Source organism: Dama dama, chromosome 18 (genome assembly GCF_033118175.1).
Source record: "Dama dama isolate Ldn47 chromosome 18, ASM3311817v1, whole genome shotgun sequence".
Taxonomy (NCBI): Eukaryota; Metazoa; Chordata; class Mammalia; order Artiodactyla; family Cervidae; genus Dama; species Dama dama.
In genome coordinates, this window is record NC_083698.1 from 101761152 (window position 1) to 101769866 (window position 8715).

Genomic DNA, 8715 nt, shown 5'->3' on the forward strand with positions numbered 1-8715 from the left:
AGTGATTCAGTTATACATATACACATATCTATTATTTTTCAAATTCTTTTCCCATTTGGGAAATATTACAAAATACTGAGTACAGTTTCCTGTACTATACAGTAGATCCTTGTTGGTTATCTATTTTAAATATAGTAGTGTGTATATGTCAATCCCAAACTCCCAATTTATCTCTCCTCTTTACATTTCCCCTTTGGTAACCATGTTTGTTTTCTAAGTCTGTGAGTCTATTTCTGTTTTGTAAATAAGTTCATTTGTATCATTTTTCTTAGATTCCACATATAAGTGATATCATATGATATTAGTATTTCTGTCTGACTTACTTAGTATGATAATCACCAGATCTTCATGATGCTGCCAGTGGCGTTGTTTCATTCTTTTTAATGGCTGAGTAATATTCCATTGTACATGTGTATCACATCTTTATACATTCATCTGTCAATAGACATTTAGGTTGGTTCTATTCCTTGATTGTAAAAAAGCACTGCAATGAACACTGGGGTGCCTTTATCCTCTCAAACCATGGTTTTCTCTGGATATATGCCCAGGAGTGTGATTGCTGGATCCTATGGTACCTCTATTTTTAGCTTTTTTAAGGAACCACCATACTGTTCTCAATAGTGGATATACCAATTTACATTCCCACCAACAGTGTAGAAGGGTTCCATTTTCTCCACACCTTCTCCATCATTTATTGTTTGTGGACTTTCTGATTATGGCCATTCTGACTGGTGTTAGGTGGTATCTCATTGTATCTTTGATTTGCATTTCTCTAATAATTAGTGATGTTGAGCTTCTTTTCATGTGCCTGTTGGTCACCTGTATATCTTCTTTGGAGAAACATCTATTTAGCTCTTCTATCCATTTTTTGATTAGATTGTTTTTTTGTATTAAGCCGAATGAGCTGTTTGTATATTTTGGAAAGTAATCCCTTGTTGGTAGCATGTTTTGCAAATATTTTCTCTCATTCTGTGGGTTTGTTTTTCATTCTATTTATAGTTTCCTATGCTATGCAAGAACTTTTGATAAACAGATCTACAATGAGAAATTTTAAAATCCACCATAGCAGTGAAAGATTTTAATGTATCTATTTTTGTAATTGATAATTCAGGCAGATAAAAAATTGGTGAAGGTATGGCACATATGGATTGCATAATTAACACACTTGTTTTAAAGGAATATGTAGGACATTATATAATTAGAGATCACATATTATTTTCAAGCAAATAAAACTGACAATTTGCTAGGTTATAAAGCTAACTTCAATAGTCCAAAGGAATTGGTATCATAATTCTCTGAATTAATTATAAATTAGCTAGACAACATTACTAGAAGATGATAAAATATTCCTTATGAAAAGACTGTAAATTAAAATACACATTTTAAAAAATTCATGGGTCAAACAAGAAACCATAATGGAAATGATAAATATTTAAAGCATGATAGCAAAATATTCATATCAAATCTTGTGAGATATAGCTGAAGAGCAGTGACACAAATTTATAGCCTGAAGAGCTTATGTAAGAGCAACAGCTCAAAATTAATGAGCTAAGCATACACCTTAAAAGTTCAGAAAAGAAATAACAGAGAAATTCAAAGAAAGCAGGAAGAAGTAATAAAATAAATAATAATGAAGAGAACAGACAGGGGTTTTTTTTGTATGTGTATGTGATCAAATGTATGTGTATGTATGTGTATGTGAACAAAGTACTCCAAGTTCTGGCAAAATTAATCAAACCAAAAAGAGAAAGGAAATATATAAACACTAGTCATGAAAAGGCAGTCATAAAAATAGAAAATATTTAAGTAGATAATGAGAGAAAATGTGAACAAATCTGTTGCATTAGTTTTGGTTAAATATTTTGGAAAATACAACTCATGAAAACTGACTTCATAAGAAAACCTAAATAGTCTTATAAATCCTTCAAGTAATTGGACCAACAAGTTTAATGTCCTCTGACGAACTAAATTCCAAACCTTGAGTGTTTTGCTGGTGATTTGAAGCAATATTTAGCCAGATAATTCCAATCTTGCACAAATTCTCCCAGAGAACAGCAACTGTGAGAATACTACTCATCTTATTTTATGAAAAGATATTGACAACAGGTAAGGTTAGTACCATAAAGAATATTTACAGGCTAATCTCAATTCACACATTTAGATGCAAATATCTAATGTTTATCATTATATCTATATATAAAAGTTATCACATACTTGTAGTTTATTGCAGGAATGTAAAGTTGATTTAATATTAAAAATTGAATACTGAACCTCACTAAAATAACATACTTAAAGAAAAAGTCATAAGAGAAAATCAACTGCCATAGTAGAAGCATTCAACAAAACATTTACTCACAATAAAAGTGCTTACCAAAAGAAGAATTGAACTTTCCTATCATTGGACAAAGCATTTATGAAATAACCATCCTGAATGCAATATTTAAAGCTGATATAGTGACATCTTTTACCTTATTATCTTAAGGCTAAAACAAGATGCCCCTCCCTACTTTTATTTAACATTACACTGGAGGTCCTAGCCAATGTAATAGGACAGGAAAAAGAAACTGAAAATATAAGTATTAGAAAAGAAGAAACAAAACTGTTATTTTCAGAAGATATGACTGCCTTTGTAGCAAATGTGATGCTATAGGTAAATTTAGAGTTATTAATGCAGGTTATCATGTTTGATACATAAACACTATATAAAAGGCAATTGGATTTCTATACACCAGTAACAAACAATGAGCTACAAAATATAATCTTTATAAAACAAAACATTTATAGTAGCACTGAGAATATAATGTACTTAGAAATAAAGTTAACAGAAGTGAGCAAAAGGGAACAATGAAAAATATTACAAAACATTACAAAACACTAAAAAAACTAGTGGTAAGCTAGTTTGGCATTATATATATATATGTATGTAATGGCATTATATACCAAGTTCATAGATGGAAAACTTCACCTTGAAGAGGCCATTTCTCCCCAAATTGATACATAGAATTAATGCAATATCAATAAAAATTCCAACAAGTTTGTTTCCTTGCTTGTTTCCTGTTTTGAAGAACATGACAAGCTTGTTTAAATTTTATATGGAAGGTCAAAGCTCCAATAACTGATTTTTAAAAAATCCTTGAACCAGAAGAAAGATGTAGGAGAATATTTCCTACCAGATTTAAAGATTTATTATAAAACTACTGCAGTTAAAAGCAATTTTGTATTGGTAGAGTTAGACAAATAGATAAAGAAAGAAAGTAGGCAGTTTAAAAGAAACTCATGCATATATGAAAAACGTGATTCATATAAATCACTGTTGCTGGGACAGTTGACTGTTCATATGGAGTAAATAGTAATACAAGAAACTTCCAGGTGGATTACAACATTACCAAATTCAAAACTTTAAAAGTTTTTAGAGGAAAATAAAGTAAAATTGAAATTAAAATTCAAACTTAATTCACTGGCAGAGATAGAAAGACATACAAAGAAAGAAAAGCTAAGCACCAATTAAAAGCAGATATTTGCAGCATATACAGTTAACTAGGTATTGATTAGCATCCAGATTGTATAAAGAAAGCGTTCCAATAAGACAATAAGAAAAAGACAAGCAACCCTATATAAAAATGAATAAAAGGCAGGAGGCAGAATTTCCCAGAGAGAAAGCACAATAGCTCATCATTATAAGAAAATATGGTCAGTTTCATTAGTTATCAGAGAAATGCTCATTAAAATCAAAATAGAACGCTATTTCATGCCTACTAGACTGGCTTAAAATGAAATTTGATAATGCCAAATTGTGACAAGTATGCATAAACAGAGGAACTCTCATCTGTTGCTGGAGAGTGCAAGCTGGCCTAACACTTTGGAAACAGTTTATCAATCACCTAATAAAGTTGAATATAAAGAAATCTTATAACCCAGTAGTATAACCTAGGTGTACACCCTAGGGAACGAGAGTGAACCAGAAGGCACGTACATGATAGTTGCTGCTGCTGCTAAGTCACTTCAGTGGTGTCCAACTCGGTGCGACCCCATAGACGGCAGCCCACCAGGCTCCCCCATCCCTGGGATTCTCCAGGCAAGAACACTGGAGTGGGTTGCCATTGCCTTCTCCAATGCATGAAAGTGAAAAGTGAAAGTGAAGTCGCTCAGTCGTGTCCGACTCTTAGCGACCCCATGGACTGTAGCCTACCAGGCTCCTCCGTCCATGGAATTTTCCATGCAAGAGTACTGGAGTGGGGTGCCATTGCCTTCTCCAGTGTGTATATGCTAGTTGCTCAGTTGTGTCCAACTCTTTGCGACCCCATGGACAGTAGCCCACCAGGCTCTTCTGTCCACACGGTTTCCCAGCTAAGAATACGAGAATGTGTTGCCATTTCCTTCTCTAGGGATCTTCTCGACCCAGGGACTGAGCCCCAATCTCCTGCACTGAAAGTAGATGCTTTACTCTCTGAGCCACCATGGAAAATGGGCCCCAACAATCCCTGCCTCCAGATATTCATGGTCTTGTGTAATCCTCTCATTTTGAGTTTGGGCTGGAACTAGTGACTCACTTCTAATGAAAAGAAGCTGACAAAAATGATGAGATGTCACTTTTGAATTTAGATTACAAAAAGATTCTGTCTTTTGTCTTTGTCTCTGGAAGCCTTCACACTGGTGGAAGCAAGCTGCCATGGTATGACTAGGTCTTATGCAGAAACCCATGTGGCAAAGGACTGATGTGTCTAACCAAAGCCAGTGAGGCCAAGAGTTCTGCCAACACTCATATTAGGTGAGCTTGAAAAGGATTTCCTTCAGCCAGCTTTGAGATGACTATAGCTCCAGCCAATACCTTGCTTATAGCCAGTGAGAGACAGTGAGTCAGACTCCTAGCAAAGCTCCTCCTGAATTCTTGACCCATTGAAACTGTGAGATATAACCTATTTATTTGTTTTGCTGTTTTAAGCTGCTAAGTGTTGGTGTAATTTGTTACATAGCAATAGATAGTATTAATAATACAAATCCCAAATGAGCAACAACCAATAAACGTAGAATGGATAAATTAAAGTATGTTGTTGTTCATTTGCCAAGTTGTGTCCAAGTCTTTGCAACCCCGTGGACTGTAGCATGCCAGGCTTCCCTATCCTTCACTATCTCCCAGAGTTTGCTCAAATTCATGTCCATTGAGCTGGTGATGCTACTCAAACTATAAGCAGTGAAAATGAAGAAATTATCCCCAGGGGTGAACCTCAAAAACCCAAGAATACATATAGTATAATGCCATTAATATTAAAGTAAAAAATAGGGAAAGCCAACACACACACATATATATGGTTTTGGAATATATTAGACACTTCCCTTGTGGCTCAGCAGCAAAGATCTGCCTGTCAATGCAGGAGATGTGGGTTTGATCCTTGAGTTGGGAAGATCCCATGGAGAAGGAAATGGCAACCCATTCCAGTCTTCTTGCCTGGGAAATCCCATGAACAAAAGAGGCTGGTGGGGTACAGTCCATGAGAAAAAGAGTCGGACACAACTTAAGCAACTAAAAAACAATAAAGGAAAGCAAGGACATGATTAATACAAAAGTCAGGGTAGATATTATATCTCAGGGAGGAGAGAAGGATGGGCATGACAGAGGATACAGGAGTGAAGGTCAGGCATTCACTTTGTATGTTTTATATACTTTTTATTTGGAGAAGGAAATGGCAACCCACTCCAGTATTCTTACCTGGAGAATCCCAGGGACAGAGGAACTTGAAGGTCTACAGTCCATGGGGTCGCAAAGAGTTGGGCATGACTGAAGCGACTTAGCAAGCAAGCACACCTTTTATTAATGTTTAAAAAAACCAAGCCGAAGAAAAAAAAGAAAGTAAAGTATTGAATTTAAGTCAATTCACAAAGAAATATTTTGAGGAATGGAAGGATGGATGGGTGGATGGTCAGCTAGACAGATTCATTCTGCTCTTTTATGTCTAGTTGGACTGGCACATCTTCCACGAAGTTTCCAATATCATCTGATTCACGAATCTTTTTCTCCCATACGAAAGGCCTCTCCATTGCAGGATGAGCCAACTCAGTGGCCAGCTGGGGGATGTTTACCTGGGAACTGTTGAATTCAGCACTGACTGCCTCAGGCCCAACGCATTGCAGGCTAAGCTGTCCACCCGGTGCCCCGCACGCACTCTCTCGCACCTCGCCCTTTCCTCTGCAGCAGACACACTCAGCGCCGGATGGCGCCTAGAGCACTTGCGGGAGGAGAGGACTTTCACCTTGGGTTTCTGCAGAAGCCATCAACCCCCCCTCCTGCTCCCCCCCCACCCCGCCCCCGCGCCCAAAGAATTCAAGAGCAAGTCCCCAGGAGGTGAAATGCATCGCCTCCAAGGTTCCTTTCGGTTCAGATCTCCGTGGCTCCCTGAGGGAGCTCAAAAATGCACAAGAAAAACAGGGGTCCCTCATCTCCAGACAAGCAAGGGTGAACAACAATGAAGCAAGAAGGGAACTGAGATGGAGCCTTTAGGATTCACCATGGAAGGGGCCGAGAAGTAAACAGCAAGCAGCCCCCGGTGGACTTGTCCGCTGCCCTCCCCTCGGGGACCGCAGGGGCCCCGTGACGGTCCCCAGGCCTCCCGGACCCCACACAAACGCACGTCCCGGGCATCCCCCCACGTCGCCCCGCCTCCCCGCGCGGCCACCCGCGCTGTGGCCTCTCTCGTCCAGAACCCATCGCGGGCCCACACTCACCCTTAGCCCCGCTATTCCCTGCAGCGCGGGTTGGGGGCAGAGGGCCCGGCTAGGAGCGGGCGGCCGCACTTCCCAGGGGAAAACAGCGCTTCAGGCGAAAAGGGACTGGGCGGCTGACCGAGTTCAGGGACGTGGAACGGACAGGGCGGGACGAGAAGGAGGCCGTCCCGGGAGCTGATTGGCGGCCGCGGTGGTGGGGGCGGAGCCTGGCTTGCCGCCCGAAATCGCAGAGGTCCGGCTTTGTGTCAGTTTCTGCAGGAAGGCGCAGCCTCACATCCAGGATGGAGACCCCAGCCCCGCCCTGGGAGTGCAGCAGGGCAATTTGCTGTAAATCCGTTAGACTATGAACTAGTGAGCGGTTGAAAATGATAATGTATTTTCATAGAGTATAATGCACAATTATTTCCAAGGACAAGTTAAGTCTATGAGTCCTAGGCATATTTTTAATTAAAAGAATAAAGTTGCATTAAAATGGAGGGTATAGTTACACTGTTCCATAAATAGAAATCAAATCTCACGTTGTTTTCATGGAGAGAAGGGATAAGAATGAGGAAGTTGGCTATTGATACTTATCTTCATAACCACTGAATTGTTTTAAAATATCACGTGTTGTCTTACAAAGCAAATAAAAGGGAAGGTATGAAACATTTTTGCTAACCAACGGATAGCTGACAGACGCTGGGCGTGAGGGAGAGAAAGAAAGACACGGTTGTTGAAAACCTGGACTCTGAAATGCCTGCCTCATCTTCTACTAGCCGGGCACGCATTCCATTCCTGTGGATGCCTTAACAAGTGACCACAAACTCAGTGCCTTGAAACAACACGTTTGTTACCTTGCAGCTCTGTAGGTCAGAAGCCCAGAGAGTGAGCGGGCGTCTCGCTAGGTACATCAAGCTGTAGGCAGGGCTCATTGTTCCTTCCGGAGCCTCTAGCGGACTCTCCATTTCCTTGCCTTTTCCAGCTTTGAGAGGCTGCCCAAATTCTTTGGCTTGGGGCCCCTTGCTCCATCAGCCAACAATCTCATCCCTTGGATCTCTGTTTCTGTCGTCACATCCCCTTCTCTGCTTCTCCTCTTCTGTTTATTTCTGAGCAAGTTTGACCTGTTAGTTCCTTTGTGCCCTGGATCCAATAGGCCTCCCTCAGTTCTAAATTCTACTGCCTTTTTTATGCTCATTTCCCTTCGGTCTTTCTGTTCATCTCTTCCTTTTTGCATTGTTCATCTTTGTCCTCCAGATAATTTTTTTTTTTTTTTTAATGTAGGAAGTGTTGTTGTTAGAACACGTTATCAAAACACTTGCCTTGTTCTCTTACTTCTACTCAAAAGTCTGCTGCTACTCGGAGCTCAGAGTTGTTAACATACATGTGACATTTGTGAGAAAGGACGTCCTAAACTCCTAGGGGCAGTGAGTATAAGATCCCAGTCTGCCTGAGCTCCCCTGCCCTCCTTTCCTCCCCAGGCCCAGAGCCAGTCAGCAAAGAGCATGCTGGTGCCGTCAGAGGAGGAGGGGTGAGGGGCCCGGGGTGAGGGGCAGCCTCAGGGGGAGGAAAGGAGCGGAGCAGAATAGCCGGGTCCCCATTGGCCAGGAATTTGCTGGCTGAAGTCTGTGCAGTCTGCTTGTGTTTGCAGGCTGGAGGAGGTTCCCAGGCTGCCCTGGCCTTGTTTCCTGCCAGCCCCCAAAGCACACACACACACACACACACGCAGGCACGCACGCACCCTAAAGCCTGGAGAGCCAGTGATCCTGGCCTCAGGGATTTTGTACTGAAACCCTGTGGTCATACTCCGTCGTCCCCACCCGTGCTCACCCCTTTCTGCTGCCTATGTCTCAGTATTCCTTTTTTTTTTTTTTTTTAAATAAAGGTGGAAATTGGATGATGTATTTTAGCTCTGAAACTCTGTGATCAATTGCACAGCAAAAACAACCCCAACTGAAAGTGGTGGACTCTGTAGGTGTGTCTGGGGAGAATCCGGGTGAGCAGACATGTTGCCTGTGT

General features: G+C 40.7%; 1 protein-coding gene across 2 annotated transcripts in view; it reads right to left on the reverse strand.

Moving 5' to 3' along the window:
* TCAF1 (TRPM8 channel associated factor 1) overlaps positions 1 to 6854 on the reverse strand; it is a 46615-nt gene extending 39761 nt beyond the window's left edge. For both annotated transcript variants that reach the window (XM_061165983.1, XM_061165985.1), the window contains exon 1: positions 6721 to 6854. The gene's annotated coding sequence lies outside the window, so the exon portion shown is untranslated. The remainder of the gene's footprint in view (positions 1 to 6720) is intronic.
* Positions 6855 to 8715: the final 1861 nt, after the last annotated feature.